This window comes from Lichenostomus cassidix, chromosome 3 (genome assembly GCF_008360975.1).
Source record: "Lichenostomus cassidix isolate B80296 chromosome 3, HeHo_3.0, whole genome shotgun sequence".
NCBI classification, from domain to species: domain Eukaryota; kingdom Metazoa; phylum Chordata; class Aves; order Passeriformes; family Meliphagidae; genus Lichenostomus; species Lichenostomus cassidix.
In genome coordinates, this window is record NC_139483.1 from 591,251 (window position 1) to 614,693 (window position 23,443).

The 23,443-nt window shown below is 41.7% G+C and overlaps 2 long non-coding RNA genes across 9 annotated transcripts in view; one reads left to right on the forward strand and one right to left on the reverse strand.

Annotated features, from left to right (window-relative positions):
- LOC146438836 (uncharacterized) overlaps positions 1–16,126 on the reverse strand; it is a 51,323-nt gene extending 35,197 nt beyond the window's left edge. For 6 of the 8 annotated variants that reach the window (XR_014850508.1, XR_014850513.1, XR_014850511.1 and 3 more), the window contains exons 1-3: positions 15,973–16,126; positions 13,315–13,430; positions 1,865–1,933 (exon numbers count right to left, since the gene is read on the reverse strand). This is a non-coding gene — a long non-coding RNA (uncharacterized LOC146438836). The remainder of the gene's footprint in view (positions 1–1,864; positions 1,934–13,314; positions 13,431–15,972) is intronic. The other 2 variants (XR_014850510.1, XR_014850507.1) reach the window with 1 other exon arrangement.
- LOC146438834 (uncharacterized) overlaps positions 1–23,443 on the forward strand; it is a 110,445-nt gene that overhangs the window by 40,709 nt on the left and 46,293 nt on the right. The window lies entirely within an intron of this gene.

Consider the following 23,443-nt stretch of genomic DNA (forward strand, 5'->3'; position numbering starts at 1 on the left):
CAGAGGCCCTAGTAACTCCCGAGCTGTAGAATTACCAGTTTTGCCAAAAGCAACAGATTTCCTTCTGATCTCAGAGCAACTGTTTCCACACAAATCACACGTGGAGACATTTTATAGGGGTTATGTTATCCATGCCTCTTCTGTTTTCTCCTTGCATAGATTCTTGTATTTTGACACTACTTCTCCTCCCTTATAAATGACCTTGTAAATTAAACTTATAGCTTCACAACTGGGGTCAGATCAGTACAGTTTGCTCTTGTTTGGAATATGGAATAGGAAGGAGTGTTCTTAATGGGTTTAAGATAGACATTACTGCTTGGGAATGGAAACAGACTCCAGTAATCACTAGAACAACAAACTGGGAATTAGGAATCCCTTATTCCATCTTTGGCTGGCTGGGTGAACAAATCATGAAGTCTTTCTGTGGCTCCAGTTCACCCATCAGTAAAGAGGAAATTCGATCATTTCTGCCCTCTTTAGAGAGAACTGATCTGCATTAAGCACTGACGTATTGACATAGAAATGACTATAAACACATAAATCTAGGTCTCAGTGGTAAATGGTAGTGGTTAAATCAACTCCCTGTTCAGGAGAATGACTCTGAGCCCAACACTCCTGTCATGCTATGGGCATGTTGATCCTTACCCATGCACTACTTATCAGATACATTGCTGGGGCTGGCAGGCTTTGCTTTGTTCCCACGTGTTCAGTGTGCTTTATCCATTTCCTACAGGGAACACAACGAGTGCTGCAGATACAGTAGTATTGCTCCCTCTCAGAAATGGAAAAACAGCCCTAATAAAAGATTATGGCAACCACTGTACATGTTGTGTGCCAGCGTGTAAAAGGCTTCAGGAGAAGAGACAGAACATTTGTCCAACTCTTCCTTAAAAGACGGTTTGCCAAACTTCATGTTTACACCCTTTCAGCACTTAAAGGTGCCTAATTTCATATATTGCTACTGGCTGATTAATGCTATTCATCACTGGGAAGTTATAAAACAATCCAGTAAAATATCTGATTGTACAGACACTATGCAGAGAGAAATGCTGAAACAGAGTGTGAGAAATCAAGAGCCAAAAATATTTGTTAAGTGAAGAACTCAACAGACACAAAGTGCCTGGCAGTTTTGTCACCGCTAGTGACAAATCCAGATAATGGCAGATTCATAAAAAGCTGAACACATTTTTTTCTCAGTGTCTTTCCCATCCTTGTTCCCACCCCTGACAACTGCAGCATTTTGGCTGCCATTTTCCTGCCACAGGAGACAAAGTTTAGCAAGCAGGACACAAGATCAGGAGTCAGCACACTTGGGCTTTACTCTTGGCTATGCTATGGTGACCTACTTGGCCTTTACCATCACCCCATGGAAACATCCAGCACCTCTGTGAGTCTTTATTTTTGTTCCTGCACTTTGCAAGTCCTATGAGCAGAGCTATCCCTACATGTGCAACACGTGCAATGTATAACAAATCCCCAGTCCTGGCCAAGGGCCTCAAATACTAAAATAAATCAAATTATTGTTACTAAATGTCAAAAAATGCACTCTCAGAAAAATCAAATGGCTGGCAGAGGACCTGTAAAGAAATGGGTTGGGTTTTTTTTTTCCATTTTTATTCCTCTCTCTCGTTCAACTTTCAACTTTATATGTTAATCCTACAAATATTCATCCAACAAGTAAGAGTAATTAATTTCTTTTCTTTCAGGCCTAATAATGGAGCTGTCCTTACTCAGGTAGTCTATCCACTTTCTAAATTAATAACTGCTTTTTAAAGACCCCCATCATGCCCAGCGGTTAACAGATCATGCAGTTTACACTGATAATAGACCAAAACCAAAACAAAAATGAAGAGCAGTCCAGTACCTTACATCCTTTTACATGTTCTTCTCCTGCTTTCTTCTGCTAGGCTTCTTTAGCTCTTGTTTTCAGTGCCTCAGAATAAAAAAATGAAACACTTAAAACCTGTATGAATGAAATGGCCAAAATAATAAGGAAGAGATATCACATGACTCATTGGAAAATTCAGTTTCATGACAGTTACACCTAAAAGTTCAAATCAGTCCTTAGAATACACCCTGCAACATGACAGGACTGTCTGCATGCTGGAAGCTGTTAGCACTCAAGCCAGGGTCAGTTTGGTGCACATTTGGAGGAAAAATGAAATATTTGCAGTCATTATAATTATTTTCACTAACTCAAATAGAAGTCGAGACATATTGTAACTAACCAGGGGGAAGCAATAGGCAGAATGCAGATAAAACACTCAACGGCTGCAGGCACACATTGATTATCCACAACCCTCTACATTTCATCACAGTGAATATGAATAATGTGTGTTCATTTCACAAACCATATCAAATGGACAGGCTTGAGTCCTTCTGCAGTGTGGAATATGGGGCAGCAGCACCAGCACCCTGATCCTTAGACTGCTTTATGGCTGACTCCTGGTTAAAGCTGGACTAGAAATAAACAGGGCAGAAGGCATCTGAAAAAATACTGTTCCTCAGCAGTGAGGTCATCTCCTACTCAATCAGCTAGTAGGTAAGTTGTGTAACAGGAAAATCCAACTTGAAATATTTCAACTGCCAAAGATTATGAATTCTTTGTTTTGCTTTGGAAACAAATGCACAGTAGAGACCAGAATCACAGAGCAAGGAAGACAAAACAAAGGCTTTGTTTGTAAGGGGACAGAACCACTGCTCTCTGGTTAGGGATGAGGTTGGCTGATGTGTTTTCCATAATAGCCAATTGAACAATATCAGCCCTCAATCCCAGCCAACTACTAATCTGCTGAATTTATTACCTTTGGGTTTTCAAATTAAAATTACCATCTGTAACTCACGTGGCAAACAGCACAGAACATGTGACAAGAGAAAAAGAGCACCTCATGACAAGGTGGGCAAATTCCAGTTGTTTTGAGAAGCCCAAAGAACTGGGATACTGCATGTTGAACATTTTCCTTCTGAGCCAAAAGAGCAACAGCTTAATGAGGTTATTTGTTAAAAACCTCTCCGTTCACCTCAGTAATGGGCTGTGCAGCCCAGGTCTGGAAATGTAGTTGGTTTGACCAAAGTGATACTAGCAACTCAACAAAGCCAAATTGCAGAGGAAAAATTACATGGTAGCCAGAAATAATACATATGCAAACAGAGATTTCGGGGGTTTTGTTTTGTTTTGAAGAGTTCTGTTCTCACAATCATAAACATTTTCAGGACAACAAAAGCTGATGCAGTATTGCAGCTATGCTGTCTGAGGCGGGTGAACTCCCAGGCCACGGAGCACAAGGTTTTTGGAGTTCTGCAGGCCCAAAATGCAGGCCCAGTGTAAACCAGTATTTCTGGTCAATCAAGCTGCTGGTGGTGATTTTATGGTCTCATTCCTATTATTTCAAGCAAGGCTGAGGGCTGGAACCTTTTTACTCCTTCATCACTACTCTTAGACAAGTGAACTCTATAGAAAAGCAGTCTGCAGAAAACAGCAGGTCCATTCATCTCCAGTTGAATAAACCTACAAGGTATGAAATCCACTCAGGTACCCACTTCATGCTCTCAGTCTGACTGGTGCCAAACCACGTGTTTGATAGGACTTCTGCACAGAAATGCAAATGGACCTGGGCTTAGTGTACATGTCACACTGCACATGCACACAGAGGCGTAAACTACCTGCAAAATGATGCAGAGTAAAGCTGGCTTTAAAATGTGTTTTGAGAACAAGTCTGTTGCCAGAAATACTTTTTTATTAATGTTTTGTCCAAGTGCCTGCAAATCATATTGGTGAATATTTGAATTAATTTTCCAATGAGTGTATCGTACAGCAAGTGATCCTACCTTACCGAGCCCTGGAGAGTAGGAGTCTTAGGTGAAAAATGGGGTTTTCTACCCCTCCCATACCACTGCTTCCAGTTCATATTTCTCAGTACAAATAAAACCAGAGTTGGACCCCAAACATGCAAGGTATTGTACAGAGAGTCCACACTTACAGTCCCCTGTGCAGGTATAAAACATTGACTAAGGGCAGCACTCTCCTTGTACAGTCAAAGGAGCTGGGTACATTCAAATGACATCAGTGGGATAGGATGTAGGCGCTGATCTCTCTTTGCTCTCTAGGAAGAGATTAGCTTGGACAAAAACATTAATTTTTTTCAATCTTTAAGGGTTTTAATGATGACTAGAGCTAGATAAGAAAAATCCCATGTGTGAAGCTAACATAAAGACACTTCATATCCTCATTTTGCAAAAGATAACAAGCAAGGCTAAAAAAAAAATCAATCCCTTGATCAAAGACAAGTAAAAAGTTATTAGAAAATCTAGAAGTCAAAATAATTTTTTTTAGTTCAGCCCTTTGTTATGGTGAGTTAGGCAGGAAAAAGGCTCTCACTGCTTTCCAATATACAGCAGTGGAAAGACATAATTGACTTATTTCACTTAGTGATTCCTTTCTATTTCTCCTTGAAAAGAGCACTGTCTCCCTTTTCCTTCTTCCTGACCAAAGTCAAACACAGAAATTTAGGCTACTTTTCCTGTTTTCTTAGCATTTATTCCTCAAGACATTGTTTATGTTGTTAATTACACTATAGCCTGACTTTTCAACTGAGATTTGACTAAGATTTGCAACCAACTTGAATTAATTCAGTCAAGGTCTCAGACATTACCGCTTCCAGGCAAGAAGAAGAAATCATATGAGAGTTTTTACAGGAAGGAGGTTCAGGTTTTTTGTTCACGTTTTTTCCACGCCTCTAATGTGAATGTTTCACATAAGTTTTTCTCTATTTCTGTGTTTAACAGGTTAATTTCATATGCAAAATATCTTCAGATAAATAATTTTTCCCTATATAAATAGGAACATTAAGATAAACAACAGATAAAACATTTTGGTGGTCTTTTTGTGCATTATAGTTTAATTCCAAATTTTATCTAAATGCAGTTCAGGATGATGAACAAGTAAATAGTTAGTAGGTAGCTAGTGAAATTAAATATATTTTTCATCCGTTTCTAGCATAATTCAAATTCTACCAAATTCTGATGGTTAAGAGTCCTAATGTTCTGCTAAATAATGTCTGAATATACACATAGGGATAATACTATAGCAAAAGAGGTCAAGACCAAGATAAAAATTGAGTAGAAATACCAGTGAGTATCAAACTTTCAAAGATTTAAAGGTAGCTATAAAACAAGGCTGAAATGGCTTATTCAGCAGGTTGTTGATGATATTAAAACCAGAAAGGAGATCTTTTCCACCCACTGTTTTCCAGCAAGCAGCACAGACTCTCAGGTGTATAGCAGAAGTTTCCTGTTTTCTTTACTCCCCAGAGGTAGAGAAGTACCTCTGGGGTTTTCTTCCCTCAAGAAAAGAACCATATTAAGAAAATACAGTTCAGAGGCATCTCAGCAGTGGGCTCCTGGTCTACACATCTTTTTCTCACTCCATCTCTGGTGTTTTTTGATCACGTGTACAAACATAGTTGTCCTTCCTCTCTCATAAACCTAAAGACTCTCTCTTGTCTGTCATGCTGATTGAACTATCTGCCCTGCAGCAATCACCCCCAGTCCCCAGGAAATCCCAGCAGGAGGCAGAGGAACTTTTTCATTGCCACTGCCAGTATATCACATGATTTTGTTGGCTGCTGTTTGTTTGTAGCTGCTCTGTGAAGCAGAGAGAGTTACTGAGATTGACATTTGTGTTTTTAAGTTGCCATTAACATAATGGAAATGGTGTGTAACTCCCCTGTCCCCAGCCATCAAGGGGCTGTCAGCCTTAGTCAGTGTCCCAACGCCCTCTCACTCATCCTCCTTAAAAGCAAATGAGTAGTTCTGCATCTGTAGTTTCTTCCAGAGGCAAACACAGCAGGGTCCTCCTTCCCTCTAAGTCGCCCTCATCCAGAGGTTTGTGTTTTAGTAACCTGAAACATCCTGTAAAATCTATCAGGATTAGTTTCCAGTATAGAAGCATTTGTATTTGATCCAAGCCAATCAAATCTTCCTCAGATACTAAGCCCCAGGGATTAAGGGAGCACACCCAACATATTAAGCAAAAATGACCTTAGTGCGGCTACTACATTCTCCTTTTTGACCCCTTTTGACACAATTTTGGCTGAGACAAGACAGAGAGTTAAAGCTATTGTGAATGGGCCAAAAATAATATAGCAAGAGAGTCTCTGATGTCACCAGGATGTTAACTGCTTAGACAAAAAAGCAGCGTTTAGATGGAACTGGACATTTTTAACATATTAGTAAAAAGGGCTTTTTAGTAGATAACATTTTGCTTTCAAACTCATATTTCAGTCTTTCCCAATGGAATTAGTAACCAAATCAACGGGTTTAGGAGCTCTCATCATTATCAAACATGAACCAGAGCTTACAAGTCGTGTATGACCTGACAGTCCAGAGGTTTTGGTGAGTAAGAAGGTAGATCACAGAAAACCCAAGAACAGGAAACTTTCAGTCTAGTGTTGATGGAAAAGCTCTGGATTAGATGGACGCAGCACTGAATAACTCATTTCAAAGCAAACAGCTCTACCAGAAGTTTCTGCTCCTTTTATGGAGGAAAGGCTGAAGATGTATGATGTAAGAATCATTACATTAACCTGCAAAGTCTTGTTTTGAGTTATATACAGCAAGAACTGTGTTTATACAGCTCCACAGAGTGACTTCCCCTTCTCCCATCCACAGGTTCCATTGACTGACTGACTTCCTCAATTTCAAAACCCAGTACTTACTATTACATCAAAATTGGTTTGATGCTCAGTTCATCTACATGGCCAGGCAATTTAATGGAATTTCTGGAAGGCCACAGATGCACAATACTTAAACAATTCAGTCCAGTCCTCTGTCAAAATCACTTTTTCTGTGCAGCCACAGCAAAGAACTACTTTTTCCACCAGTGGCAATTTCAGAAACGTCCAGATGCTGACAATTTAAAAAATGGTAAATCTTTTCAGTGGAATTAAAATTAATCCAATCCAACATTCCCCATTCTCCAGGAGGGATCTTAAAACTGGAACATCACACATAAGCATGAGCTTCTCTTGCTGGCAGATATTAAGGGGCAATAAATGAATGGCTCAGAAATGTATGTTCCCACAACCAGTTATCAGACTGTGTGAGGGTGTGCTGCCTTGGTTTCAGTGTTATATAGGATCCAGGTGAAGAGGTGATTAATTTTAATTCTGACCACTGAAATGCAACACAACTTGTCAAAGAAAAAGGAGATTAGGGTAAAAACAGGAGCTGATTTCCTTGAGTGAACTTAGACTTGATTAGATTTCTGAAAATATAATGTAACACTAATAACAAATGTAAACTTTGACCAAAGTTAGCTCTTTAATTTCCATTGGAATAAAGGCAAACAGATGTCTCCATAATAAAATGAACCAAACAAAAAATATTATAAATTGGACAAAACGTCCAAATCTCACTAGGGAAGTTGTACATTCAGTTCCCATTAATATTAATTTTAAACATACATTTATGAAAACATGTGTCATCGGCCGCTACAGCTCAGCTGATGAGTGGCAACTTGGTAATTTGAGGCCAAAATCTACCAGAGGCAGCCTCTTTGTGCTGCCTGATGTTTAAGAGAATGTGGATTTCAATTGATATTAAGGGAGCTAAAGGTTAAAGAATAAATATTTAAAATAAAGCTGACAAAACTCAAGATACATTCGATGAGCAGAGTCCTCCTCACTCTTTCTATTTTGCATAAAACTGCTCTGGTTACCTTTAGGCTCTCACTGAGCATGCTCCTTATCGCAATGATGCAAGAACCCCAGCTCTGCCCTCTGTCTGAGGCACAAAGGAGTTACTTGAATTCAAAAGAATCCAGTCCTATCTAAATCGCAACTAATATCACAGAGACACTTCAGTCACTCCCACAGAGCTCAGACCAACACATATTGACAAAACTGGGGAACAGGGAGAGATAAAAGAGTCTTCTTCAATGCCTTGCCTGAGTCCTTATGAGAATTTAACTTTCATATTCATAAGAAAACTCAGTCAAACAGCCCAAATCACTAAATGGCCAGATGCTCTTCTGGTGTGACTTAGTAAAGCTCAAACCCACGTACTCCCTAGATTTTCTAATAACAACTCAGGTACAAGACATTTGAGATCTGATTCCTTATTCTAGGTAATTATTAGATCCATATTACCATATACTTACAAAAATAATTTTTTTATTTTAACAATATGGCAAGATTTTGGTCCAAGTGAAAAAAAAGGCAGGGGGTGGGGGGAAAGGTGATTTTTTATTTTAAAACCTCCATGCTATTTTTCTGGTCTTAACTTTGTGGTTTACTGACATGCCATATATTCCTAGATATCAGATGCTGAGAAATATCAGATCACATTGAGATGTAAATTAACTTGATTTTCTTCCCAGATCTAGATCACCTGGCCTAAGCCATAATTACTAAAGCCAATATCCTGTTCTATCATAAAGGTCAGTGTTTGCCGATTACACTGATTTTTGCCATACTCAGCCTACAAAACTTGCTTTAAAACCTCTGAGAAAACACACAGTCTGCTTGGAAATGCAGAAATGGCATACTTGGCTGCCACTTCTCTGAACCCAATTTATAGATTAATTTAAATATTCTGGATATTTAAATATCCTTGTTTCAAATCTCTCTCCACTAGAGCACAGCAATAGTGCAGGAGGCCTTGGGGTGGGAGAGACAGTGGGACCAACACCATGGTACAACTGAGTGACTGGAAGCAACACAGGGTTATTGTTTGGAGGAGGGAAAGTTTAGTGCAGAAAGGGAATGGAGGGCAGCCTGGAACAGAGATTGGTGTCAAGGGGGAATCCTGCTGCGAGGAATGTACCGAGCCCAGAAACTGTCTCTGGTTTTATTACTATTTATAATTATAAATAAATGATGGTAGGCTTTCAAACTTTCCTTTCACAGCGAAATCCCAAGGTCATGGGAATCACCAACACCACAAATAGATGAGTGAGATGAAGACACAAAAACCTGCAGCTGCACAGGGCCTGTCAGCTATGGGCTCTACCATTCTTTCACCCCATGTCCCCCTCCTCCCAGTGCTCCTCACCTCCACTGGACAGACTCGCTGTGCGGTGGGCATCACCTCAACACTAAATTCCAGCAGCAGTGGAAAATTCAAGAGTAAATCCAGGTTCACCATGCACCAGGGCACCAGGCTTGTTGCTTCCCTGTGAGATCCTTTGGGTTAATGGAGACATTAATTTGAGCTCTGCTCTCTGTGTTGATGGTGATACAACTGTGATTGCTGTGAGGCTCTTTGTCATCAGCCAAGGCTGGGATGGGAGCCCAGCACAGACAGCACATCCTGAATAAGAGCCGTGCCTGGAAGACCACTTCAGCTGTAGCCCTCGCAGTGTCAGGGAAGAAAGGGAGTAGGCCAGGAGAAAAAGAGACATCTGCTCTGAGTGATGGCAAAGAGAGAGCATTAGGAGAAAACAACCACGATTAAGACAGTTGGGCTTCCTTGATGGACTGTCTCCTTCACCGTCCATCACCTTTCAACCTTTTTTCCTGTAGATCCCTATTTTTTATGATATTCACATCTTCCATCATTTGCACTCCAAGACTTCCCCAGACAGCCAGACCAATCCAAGAAAAGATTCTCCTGCCATGTTCTGCTTGCTACTGTCCTGGCCACTTCCACATCCACCAGGGTCCACTCCACCTTCCTCCTTCTCTGCCAAAGGGAGGTCCAGCTGCCACTCAAACCACTTACATCTCCCATAAACTCTAAAGAGTTCTATCTTTACCAGTATTCAAATGTGAAAAATTATTCTACCGGAAATTTGGGAGCCATCTAAATTTAAATGAGAGTAAAAGCCCAAAACTTGTATAACTTTGCTATGAATCAGTTTCATTCTTTACAAAAACAACCAGAGCTTTTTTTACTGCAGGTTCTCAACAATGACAGCTGTTAGATCACATAGCTCAACACAACGTCTCACATTATGAGAGCTATTATAGATAACAGTAAATTATTATTGAAAACAAGGTATTTTGTGGGTGCTTCCGCACAGCACAAGGAGTCCTGGAATGAAAATTGCTTGTCTAAAAAAGAATTTGAATTTGGACAGCTTGCCATGAACACAGCCATATGCCAGTCCCAGGGTGCTCTGCCTGCACAAGAATTACTGAAATAACTTCACTGTCATTTGGGAAGCTCATTAAAAAGCATTTTCTTTTGAGTGTGTGGAGCTGGTAAGAAACTTTTCCATTTAAAACAGCCTGTACATCCCTCAGTATGGTCCCCTCCAAAGCAGGACTTTGCTTTCCACAGAAAGCTGCAACTTTTCAGCACAAAGGCTAAAATACACCCAGCAAAAAGATTTTCAGCTTTTCAAATGACAGAAATTTCTCAGAAAAATAAAATGTCTCCAACATTAGCACCAGGTACAAATTGCCTGAAACCCCAGGACTAACTGGGCCACTGTTTCCTACTGTAGTCATTCCCTGTCTAGAGCACTAATCCCCAGCTGAGCCTCCAGTTAAGAAACCATAACACGCACCATGAATAAGCATTAGAGTTGAGTGCAAATTTTCCTCAGATTTCTTCCTTTGTACATGACTAACCAAGATTAAGGTAATCTTAAGTTATAACTTTATCCTAATGTCTTTTTTTACAATGCAGGGAGAACAGACAGTTAGATTCTAGTGGAAACATTACTCCAGCCACAACCCTCACCAGTAAAGGCACACATGCTCCTTTTCTCTGATCTGTCCTGAATGAAGCAGTTTACCAGCAGGTGCCTGTGATTATTTCATCCTTGGACCTGCATGCAGCTATGAACCAACAACTGACAAAAATATCACCGCAACCGGCAATTCCTAATTCAGTGTTGCCTTCTGTCAGAAGGACCTTTTTACAGAAAAACTGCAAATGAGGTTCTCAGAGACAGATTAAGGATCAGCATCTCAAAACTGTTTAAGCACAGGTAGGCACTTAATGGTGCTCTCAAAGGTCCCTACAGAGGTTAAGGATGTAACTCCATTTGGTAACAAACATTTAGAACTCCTAGATTTCTACAGAAACACCAGTGAGGTCACAGAAGCCTTCAGGAAGACACAACACCTTCTACTGAAACTAACATAACACTACGTAATTCCATATAAGTTAATGTAGTTCAAAAAAATAATTGTAGAGGCCATTTCCACAAGAAATAAAAACACCTATCTTCTGTAATCTTGACAGGTAATGATGCTGAAACCTGTACACAGAAAAGCAGTGTGATCTTTCTTACATGACCAAAAGCCTAAAAACACTGGGAGTCAGTAGATACAGAAGGTGACATTTGCTGTAAAATTCTGCTGCAGAATCAAGGCTTATGATAACAGAGTTTTTGTTTCTGTGGCTACAAAAAAGCAGATTTAAAATGTGAACTGGACTCAGAAAACAATTTTAATTTTGTCAGGACTACAGATTTTTCTGTTTAATTCCATGTTCAATGCCCAGTTGTAGTCAAAGAGAAACAACTCTGTATCTTACTGCCTTACTGTTTGTGGGAACATGCAAGGAGCGGCGAGCTCTCTCTGTACTTTCCTGTGTCTGACGTACTTATTCAGAAGCACCATTCTCTCCATTTTACAGCTAAATTCCCTAATATTTTTTCCCTCTGTTCCTTAAAGCAGGGTTTGGAAAACAAAGTCCCTAACTGTGCCATCTGCAGTGGATATGCCATCTCAGCAGTCAACAACCTGCACGCTGGCCGGGTGGCAAACACCACCTAAATGCTGCCTTCAAACATCTCTCAGTCTCCCCAGAGAGCCTTTTACTCAAACCAGATAAAATTCTGGGCACAGAAAGGGCCTGGCTGAGGGAGGGGAGGAGAAATAATATGGGATTTCCAGTTTCTTTTTCAGTCACTATGAAAATATCCTTTGAAATAACAACCTTTAAGGTGAAAAAACATTTTTACTGCTCCAAGATGTGATTCTTATGGTTTTTTTCATTTTTAAAGCAGAACAGAACTCATGCATACTTTGGTCATTTGAGAGCCCTGGCAGGTTTCAGAGAGGTTCAAAACTATGGGATATACAGTTTTATCCCTCTATCTGGAGCCTTGCTGCTGGGAGACCTCTGAGAGCTGAAGGGGCCTCTCCTGGGCCCCTACACAGCGTCCAAGCACTGCAGCACCAGAGAACTTGGAATTGTGGATGGTACAATTAAATCCAGTTCTCACTTCCCAGACACACAAAGCCCAGCCATGTCACAGCTGAACTGCCTGAATAAAATCTGGGCTTCTCAGAGGACACAGGACCTTCCTGTAAAAGTACCAAAGCCTTAGCTGTGACATTGGTTTCTTCCATGTGAGCCAAGAGCTGACCCATCCATTACCACAAAGGACACTTATTTAATGTTGATGGAGAAGGAAGTGTACCACCTACTGAGTCACCCATGCCACATCCTAACACCTGGCTGTGGCCTTGCTGGGCTTCCACTTAAACATGAATCTACCCCGAGCACAGAAGCAGAAAAAGTCTGTAACAAAACCTCAAACCACACGAGACTTTCCTGGATGGGAGGGTATACCGTGATCTCCTAAAGTTCATGGACAGAAGAAAACTGAAATTCATCTGCTTTTCTTTCTCCCACTTTGCAGGAGTTACAACTGTGCACGTCACATCCCAAAGCAAGGTATAAAATTAAGTTTCCTTGAAATCAGTAATAAAATCCTGGCTACGATTTATTTTTTCTTTTAAATTGACTGCATAAAATTATAGCCAAATCTGGCAAGGTGTTAGAAGCCTCATCTACCACTTACCTTAACCACCTCTGAAAGTTCATCCAAATTATTATCATTCTCACAAGACTTTTAAACATAAAATACAAGGGTTTTTTTAAGCTAAACTACAGACATTTCTTACAAATTAAATTCTCACCCGCTGGGCAATGAATCACTCACCATCCACAGTACACCCCATAGTTGATAAACAAAGCAGTATTTGCCAGTCCATTGCAAAACATGGTAGGACTGTATTTTGGGAAATGATTCCTCACTAAAAAAACATTGTCCAGTGCAGTACAATGCTACACAAATATGATGCTACATCCTGTGACTGGCTCTGAAGTAAGCACAAAAACAGCCACAAGACATTGTGCAGGCAGGAGGAAGCACACTCTCTTCCAGGGAACATCAGCTCATAGGTGAGCTCACTCCCCTTTGGTTGGTCCTCAGTCAGACCACAGCCCCTTTAACACCACACTAATGACCTCTGTCCCTTGGCAGCTCTCCCAAAGTCAGCATGATCCACCCCCCATCCTTCGTAGGTACTTTCTCCAAAACATGGTTTCCACAACAAAATCAATGCTTACCTACCCTAGAGCTTTGCCTCCTTCTGGATCTTTCACCTGAAGAAATCAGATAGCTCCATTCTTGAGCTCAGGTCCCAGAATCATAAATGTGAAGTATGAGAGGAATAACAGGTAAGCTTGGGAAGAGAAAAAGGAAAGATGTTTCTGTAATTAGCATCCTTTTTAAGTCTGAATTTCCTGCCTCTTTTAAACTAATGTTTGCAATGTGTAATTTTGAAAAACCTTAAGTGCTGGAAGTATCTGCAATAGCTCTCCTTCAAGTATCAAGAGCATCCCCCAAATTATACAGAGTATCAAGAGTATCACCCAGTTTGCTGTATCATTGCACCTGAGAGAACATGGACAGTTTCAGAAGAAAAATCACGTAAGTTCATACAGCCAATAAAATTGCAACTAATGCTTCAGGGGAAATGAACTTAAGCTTTATGGGACACTTACTGAATTTCCCCATAACATTCCAATTTTCTCATAGAATAATAATTTTTATTATCATTCAGACAGCTATATCCTGAAATATAAATGTGACAAGTTAAACAAACTATTTGTCCTATTGCACAGAGCTCAGCTTCTTGAAGTGCTCAAGGCCAGGCTGGATGTGATCCTGAACAACCTGGTCTAGTGGAAGGTGTCTCTGCCCAAAGCAGGGGGGTTGGAACGAGATGTCCTTCTCAACTTAACTATTAAAGTCCTTCTCAACTTAAACATTCTATGATTCTGCAGATCCTGCATATGAGGGGCCCCTGCAAGAGTCCGTCTTTTCACACTCTGATTTCCAGCTCCTCAAACCATTTGGAATAGAGATATCGACAGGCACATCAGAAAAAAACCCCAGAAAAATCACCTCACAGCCACCTTATCCTGCAAAAGAAACACCAGCATCCATTTCCACACAGACATGAAACCAAAGTCTGCGTCATACATCAAATCCAAGAGTCTGGCAAGGAGGAAAAAGTGAGATTACTTGGCAGGTTTTGTCTGAGCCACAGCAGGAGCCTCCAATAGCGCTGCAGGCTGTGACTCCATGATGCTGTTTATGAAACCCACCTTCTACGTGCTAAATCAAAACATAAAGACTACAGCAGAGATCTCCCAATTTTATGTTTGTAATAGGAATGAGCCACTTAAACACCTTAGTTTTCTCTAGGCTATGGACTAACTTCAGTGGCTTTGGATGCAAAGCCAACCTGGCTTCATGTTTCAGCCTGACGCCTCAGACTGAATTCAAGTTGAGGAGATGAGGCTATCACGTCAGCAGCACTCTTGCTTAATGTTTTGAGTCATATTGTATTAGTCACAAGACACAGTAATTGTCCCTCTATCCTTTTTCCCTCATGAAGATGAATAATCTCTCTTATGGGACAGGTTTTCCTAGGTGCTTTTGATTAGAAACAAGTGGGTCACCTTCCCAAAAAGCTACTGAGCAGATAAAAAATCCAACCAGAAGCCTATACACACAGACACACACACACACACACACACGACTCACAATGATCAAATAATCCTGCAGTGAAAAGTTTTGCTATTTATTTGTGAAAGGAACGCAGGTGGTCTCAGTCCTGGGAGCTGTAACTGCTCATGCAGTTGCATGATGCAGTATTTGGAGTATCACTGGACAAACCTCTGGGTACAGCCCCACACTCCCTGGATGCAAATCACTCCAGGTCCAGCAAGGCCCCTCCACTTGCTCCCCTGCTGTCCAGTATATCATGCACAGGTTATCCTTCTCATCCCACCTGGTTATTACTTTTTTTAATTTAAAAAAAACTGAGGGCTTTGTCACGTGCAGCCTCCACACTGAAATAACTTCCATGGTTTAGGCTACAGCAATGAAAAGACAGGGAGCAGTCAGGCTTTGCTTCTGTCCTCAGCTCACTCTGGTGCAGTTCGGTGCCAGAGGGATCAGGGGAAAGGCTCCACACTCTAAGTGTGTTGTTGCTTTTCCCTTCCACTTCTGCAATATTAAGCTATACAAAAAAATGGGGGAAAAAAGTTCACTGTGCACAGAATGCCCCAAGAGCCCATGAGCAGGATATGCCAGGATTGTTTTTTAAATAATTTTTCAACTTTACAGCTCGGTAGTATAACAAAAACAGCTGTGCAGGGTTGTCCTGTATCCCTCCCTAATCAGTGCCTTTCAGAGCATTCACTCCCTGATTTGTGAGCATTTGTGCCTTTCCTCCCTGCTGGCTGCTGGTGAGCAGCTCCTCGACATGACAGCACATCATGGGTTTACAGGTGCTGGTGGGACAATGTAAATGTTTGAAGAAGTTGCCTTTTTTCCACATAACTTTTCCTGTAAAAAATAAGGCATCACTTCCACCCCAGTCCTGGTTCACCCTGCCCTGTTCTGCAGAGCCTGTGCACTGAGTATGCCCTGCTTGCAAGGTGTTTCTGCACCTCGCTCCAAACTCCCCCCTCTCTCCTCCCCTTTCTTTGGCAGGGTTTTCATTATTTTCCCCGCAGAGGCTACAGGCAGGTGGTGGAGGTCACAATTTGGTGGCGCTCAGCACCCTGAGAGGGGAAGTACCCCAAGATTCTTGCTGGGCTGGCAGCAGGGCTGGACACAAATTCAGAATTATTTCTTGGGAGGTTGAGTGGTTTTTGTTGTTGTTGTTGTTGGTTGTTTGCTTGCTTTTTTTGTTTTGTTTTGTTTTTTACCTTTTTATAGAAAAACTGGCCTTTCCCTACGCCCCAAGCACCTCCATCACAAACCCAGCGCTGACCAAAGCCGCGGGCAGCGAGTCAAACACGGCCGCCCGCCTTGAGGGGAGCCCGCCAAAACTCACCGTTAGGGCAAAGTGCCGCTGCCTCATGGCTGCCTTGTCGCCCCACACCCCTCCCCAGACACCTTCCCCTCAGCCCTAAGGACCCTTCCCCACCAGAAACTTCTTGGGATATTTGGAAATAACGATGGGGACACTGGCTCGCCCTCGGGAGGGAGTGCCGGGCTGCCGTGGGGGGAAGGCGGGAAGCAGTTTCCTTCAGGGGCTGGGGGTAGACAGAGGCAGCCGCGTGTAGATCTAGCCCAAGTTTTCACTTTCCAGGGAAATAAATACTTGGTGTATTGCAGCACCATCTGCTGGTTGCTATAAATGGGACACAGAGGGATCTCCCGACGGGGTGGAAAGGAATAGAAGAAAGTTGAGAGGGCGTTTTGTGTGGTTTCTTACCGGTGGGCTTTTCCTGAAGGTTTTCCTTCCTGTAAAGGCATTGAGGTGTCTCTAAACAAGCAGTATGAGAAAATCCACCAGCCAGAGAAACAGCAAATTAGTGCCAAGATTAGGGATTTTTTCTGAAGGCATGCAATAGTCAAAATCCAGTTTTTTCTAATTCCTGTGATGCAGAGGCTGGTGAATCTGCAGGGCACCTGGGGAGGGATTTTCTGAGGTGACCAACTGGTTGTGGGCACTTTTATTTTTTCTGTACATCTAACTCAGGCTGCCTGCCCCTTTTTCTTTGTTTCCATTTCATGAAGCCCTACAGCTCTGACCTGTGGTCCTGTGAAGGGGCTCAGCCCACCCACCCGCAGCCACCATCACTTTGCTAAGCCCTTGCTGCCTTCAGTGGTTCCTTATTCCAGCCGCTTTCCTTCCTAGACTTGATCCATCCCAGCGCTGAAGTCATGTTGGTAAGCTTTATTGAAAGCTGTTCCTTGCTGTTAATTTACAGCCTGGTGAAGGCAAAAGGAAGAAGTTGGGATTTTTCCCATTTCACTGGCTGATTTGAGATAATACAAATATGAAGAAATACATTACTTTGAGATTAGGTTATATAGAGGAATGACACTCACCTCTTCTGCTTCTTTAAAATTCGAGTAAAATACTAATTAAACCATGACTAAATAAAAGAAAACTGGTCCACCGTATAGAGTATTTGAAAAGAAAAAAAGGCTTCTCTTTACAGGGCCTAGCAAACGTCCAAGGTTCAAACAAAGTACGAGGTGCTAACGAACAGAGTCTTGACAAACCTTGTTTTCCTGCACAGGGGCTCAGTACATAATGATTTCATTCAGCAGCTACTGTTCAAGCATGGAAAGTGTTGGTAAAGAAATCCCACAGAGATCAGACAACCATTTTCCTAACTTAAGCTTCCCCCTCCACTCCTCCCCCGTTTGCCTTTCGGGCCTCTGCCAGTCATAACATAAATATTCATCAGCTGATATTTGCAGTAGCTGTGAAGTTATGAATGAGGCCAAACACCTTTCCCTCCTGCCCCATCTGCAAAATGGCAGCTTCTGGTCTTAGCTCATGGTCAAATGACACTTTCCAAAATCCCCAAAGTGCACTTGCAGGCTTTTCAAATTCAGTCAGGCCTTTAATGTGCAAAGCAGAAATGCTGTCTACCTAATATTTACCCTGGGATTACTGAAAAAAAAAATCTATATATATATTACTTTGCTATGCTTTAAACTTTGCGATGCCTTGACGTAATAGACAGAAGTGTTGGCAGCTCAAAATGTTGGTTGGTTTATTTCAGGGGACATGACTGCTGCAGGTTTCCTTTCTGAATCAAATACCAGACACTTGAACCCTTTGTTGTGCAGAAAAGAGAAACGGCTTTTATTCTTAATGCAGGTTTCTTAACCACCTGAGTGCTGTCAGAAGGAGCCACATGCACTGGGAAGCACTTTTAGTAAGACTCCTTTAAGCCTGTCTTAAACCCTGGATCCTGAAAAGTGGAATCCCCACTGCCTGTCATATGTGTTTTCTCACTGCAGGTTAGTTAGGGGCTGCTGTTTTAGAAATGTTCCATTCTCACAAAGCCTGGAATTATGCTCTCAAACCTACCATGGGTCAGCAAGACAGCCAGATATCTGATGTAGCTACACCAGCAAAGTCAAAAGCAGAGATGTCAAAGAAACTAGGTGACATTGCAGAGCTTTAATGAGTCTTATTCAATAAGGTATCAACACTGGATCTGAGAGGATTAAAAATCCTAAATGCCCAAAGACATTAGTAAGTCCTGATAAAGGGTCTCAGCACCATTCAGGATCAGGGAACTGGAACACCTTTTTGCAGCTTGGGTTGCACAAATCAATCATGTAAACTGTACTATCTTGTCTGATCCATCTATGTTCAGCCATGAATAAAAAAATGAACACCCAAAAGCATCACCTTCCTAAAGGAAGGTGATAGACTTAGAGGTTTTAGAGATGTTGCAATCATCTCATTTGATTTTGACCAGAGCATTTCACCCAACAAGTCTCCAAAACCTTTTGGCCAGAATAGAGCATATCTTCAAAAAAACCATCTCTATTTCATATGAGAAATAGATGCGGTAAAGGACATTTTACCCCATTCCTTGAGAACATTCTAACACTCATAATCCTTGTTGCTAAAAAAAAGAGCCCCTATGCTTTGTTTTTAATAACTTCAGCTTTCAGCCGCAGCATCCTGTATGTCTTTTTCTGAGATGAAAGAGCCTAAAAATCATCTCGCACCTCCAAACCAAGACCAAGTACTCTGTCCATCTTTTTCTAATCAGCTGTGTCCACTTCTTGGAATACTTGCTCTGGCACAAAGTCTGCTACCTACGGGCAAAAAGCAGTTTCATCTCTGTGAAATCAGACCCAGGTTCAGTGAGGAACCTCAGGCAGCCTTTAGCTAATATGAGAGCTTTGTTCTTCAGAACCACTCAGCTGTGGTTCTGTGGACATCAGCTGTGGACATCAATGAACTCCAAAAAGTCCTGATCAGGGCAGGAAAAATTATAAGGCAGATGTTGAACCTTAGCATGGTTTCTCTGCTTCCACATAGAAGTAGCCGATTGGGGTGTGCACATTACACATAAGATCAAAAGGCACCCCCTTAGCCAGACGTGCAAAGTTTTGTTTTTCAGACCTAAATCACCTGCTGGAGTGGACTTGGGATAACTTGATTTGGAAAATTTTAATTCACAAATAGAAAACATTTTACTAGGAATTTCTGCTTTCTGCACTAAACATCCCCTAAAGTTATTCTCTGACTGGTTTTTTGCAGCAAATTATACTACACCCAAAAATCCAAAGTTCTTAATAGGCTGATGACACTGTTTTCATCAGCTGTTTACATACTATTATGCTGCTTTAAAGCATCTTGTTGGGGCAACAGAAGTGTCTTTGTGACAGCACAAGTGAACAGTAATTAATTGACAAACTTCACTCAACATACAAATATTGGGATGAGCTGTTCTGGCATTTACCGTGATGACATGGCACAGCAGGATGGACTAACTATGGCCATCACTGCAAACAAAAACAAGGGGGGAAAGATTAATCATAGTGACAACACCTTACACCCAGTGAGGCAGTGGGAATAAAATCTGTGCTAATTCCAAGTAGAAAAGGAAAGTGAAACTTCAAGGAATTTCTCCATAGCCATTTTCCCATGAGAGTGGGAAGGTGAGAATGAAAAAGACTAGCTGAGGATGCTCTCTCCTGCATTCCCATATATAATTATTCATAGTAATGGATATATTACTTTTCCTGTATTAATAACCAAAAAGCTTCTCAGAGGCAATACAAATACTCCCAGGTAAATTATCCAGTACACAAATTCAGAATGGAATGATTGTGCTGCAACCACAGCTCTAGAAATCATGGCAGCAGCCACAGTGTTGGCTGAGACATGCTTTATGTTGCAGCTAATGTCTTTGCTCATCACGTAGTACTGAAGATTTCCAAACACATCAGTAAACAGCCACACTAATTAATAAATGAGCTCAGGGGCTGGATGTGCTCTACAGTTTCTTGTTCTTTGGATGCTTTCTACATGCTCTATAATAACTTGACAATATGCTCCCATCCATATCAAGAAACAATGGAAAAATGATTGAGAATCAAAAGGAATAATTTTTTTAATCTTTTTATCCTTATGGTAAAAGGGCCTTTCTACAATAGATCAAAAGTATGGTTTTATGCTTGCAAAGGGAACACGTACATCCAAACCCAACACACTTGAAACTGATAGAAAGCAGAGCACGCAGATGGTTAAACTGTCTGGGTCGATGTTCATTATCATGCCAGCGAATTATTTCAGTCGGGTGTGGTTTTGTAGTCTGTTATGCAGCAGTTACAAACCTACACATAACTACTTGCAAGTGACTATCCCTACACTAACAGAATGATGACTGTCGATGCCAGAAGGTCTTCTGAGTGTCTCTGGCACCACTGAATTACCAGAACATAAGATGGAGCTGGAACTATCAGAGATGTCTCTTAGGCCTGCTCTACAGCTGTGGTAGTCTTCAGATTAGCAGGGAGCGCACAAAAAGCAGAGGTTGGGCAACTGAATCTGTTTAAGCTGTAGTTTATTGATAAATAACACAGAGAGTGAAGTATGAAATCATAAAATATTTGGCTTATTTTTACCTAAAAGTGTGCATGTCCTGCACTGGGGCTGTTCGTCTTCCCATTCACAAAAGATAGGTTGCGTAGAGCTCTGAGCAACCTTGTCCAGTGGAAAGTGTCCCTGCCCATAGCAGCAGGGTTGGAACTAGGTGAGCTTTAAGGTCCCTTTCAACCCAAGACATTCTGTGATTCAGCTCTGTACCGGTGCAAGTTTGTCTGGGAAATACCAGTAGCATTTAGAAGGTAACTGCACAGGCCTTGCTGAACTAAGAGCAATCACCATGGCCTCACTGCAGAGCTTGCTGCTTTCCTCCAGCTGTGGCCTCAAAATTCCTGATAAAAGTAACCATCAAGCACCTCACAGGACAGATGCAAATCCCACTAATCCAATACTGTAAACTTGATGGGATACACACAAAACTTCCAGTGAAACCTATGAAGACTTTGGTGTCCCTTGGGAAGAAAGGGAGAACTGAGCCTCTAGGTTCACTTGAAGGTCTTTGTCAGTCTGTTTTCTAGATTCCATACCATGGCTGTGGGTTGTGTGTGGAACTGGATTCCTCTGCCACGAGACTCAGTGCTTTCTCTGCTGGCATAAAGTGCTGCTGAAGCACCACAGTCCACCAAAGTCCCACCGATGCAGCTCCATTGTCCCATCTGGCAAACCTTCAACTTTAATTTTGGATAAGGGGCTCTTGAAAATGGAAATGAGCTCTTACTTCTCACCAAAAGCCCCTCAGCAACACCCACATCTGTTCATATCTCGTTTCCAACTGTTTCCAAAGGGCAAAGACCTTGCCCTGAGATTCCAGGCCTCTCTTTTATTCCAGGTTCCCTGTGAGATCAAACCCAAGGACATCACAGCCAAGGCTGGTGTGGACATGGCAGTAAATATGGAGGATACAACAAGATGCAATGCCACAGCAAAGAGGAGATGGGTGCTGCCACCCCAGTCCTGCAGCCATGAACTAGGAGCTGTGGAACAAACTAACCAGTAGGCACTAAGGAAATAAGGTGGATTAATGCCAACTCTTACTCTTTATTTGCAGACATACTCTGTTGGTCACAGTCTTAGGCAAGCACAAGTTCCCTTTTCCTAATACAAATTTCTCTTTTTGTAACCCTTTCAAAGAGCTTGCCAGTGGACTTTCTTATATGTGGGACACTACTTTAGTTGTTCCAGGTTCCTGTGTAGACACATAAGCTTGTCAAAGGATTCCCTTTGTTTATACCAAATTTTGTAATTTTTGCTGTTCTTAACTACCTGTTGAGAAGGCTGCAGGTGTGTAACTCCTAAGTCATTGACAATTTGTATAAAAACTATAATAGAGACCCCCACCTACACTCTTCAACATCTGCCTTTGATAGAGTATGTGAACAGACCCAGAGGAAGGAAGCTTAGATATGGGAGATTATTCTTCTATTTTAATTCCCATCTCTGATCAGCATTCAGGTCTCATCTGTTAGGAAGACTGTTTATCTCACATCGATGCTAGGTTTCTAGGTCTAATAACAGCACATGCTGAGCTAATTTGCTGGCCATACCAGGTAGGAATGTGTACAATATATATCCTGATTTTGTGTAACAGCTCCGTTTATGTCATGTCACCTTATTGTAGGTCCTTCACACCTTCCTTTGAAGTCTCAGTGACTGTTCTTGAAAATTAGACTTGTCTCACATGAAATTGTCTCACATGAAATAAACTTAACGGCGAATACCTGGTCTGCAGGAACACTTTTAATGACCACTAAGTGTTTAAAATCCACTACTTTCAGTTCTCCTAAAAGGAAAACCTAATTAAACACAGTGCACAGAACTAAAGGAGTTAGTATACTACTAAAAGTGCATGGGGAAAAGTGAACTGAAATCATGGTATGCTATCAAATTATAGAAAATAATTTTTTCTAAAAATTATAGAAAATAAAGCAAGAAATAGGTCTTCCATTCCCATACTGCCAAACCACCACAATCATCTTTTGCTTGGCAAACTGGCAGAGTCTCAGTTGTATAAGGAGCTTCACCTTCTGTAAGGAAAAATATACAGGTTAAAGGCTCTTTTCTGTGCTCCAGCTCTGCCTCTGCTCTAGTCATCTGTGGGTCTTCCCCATGGTTGCTGAGTATTTGTGGTGTGTGTGTCGTCCCGCCCAGAGTTACCTGCCTTAGGGAGGTAGTGGAAGGGAAAATTAGGGGATTTAGCTGGGGGAATCAGTTTGTTTCTGCCCCCATTTTAGAGAGAGACTCTCTTCCTGTGCCTGTAAATTTACCCTTCTGACTCTGTTGACTAGAGACTGCTGCCTGCAGAAAAGCATCTCTGCAGTGCACAGAGCTTCCTCGACCTTGACTGGAACTTACAGCTGCTGCTGCCATAAAATAATAACCAATATTAATCACTGTCAGTCTAGTTATATAAATTCCCCTTGGCTGAATAATCCAGCTGTATGCACCTCCCAGCCTTCCACACCACAAAGGTGCCAACTGATTACTCAGTCTGGTTAATTACCTGAGCACCCCGCAGGATTGTGACAGAGACCTGATGGTCTCAGGGCATTCCTCCCTGTGCTCTTGGACACAATTCATCCTGCCCATCTGAAATGATCACTTAGGAGCTGGAAATCCCTAGGGGGGAAAAAGATCTTTGAAGTTCTCCTGGGATAGCCTCTGAGTGCCCCTTGCAGCGCTCCAGGCCCTGGAGATACACAGGGCTGGCCCTCAAGGGCATTCTTAAGTTGGCACATAACCAATGTACTTATGCAAAGGAAGAAGCTGAGCTACAATACAAAGGCATCTGGAGGACATGTTCT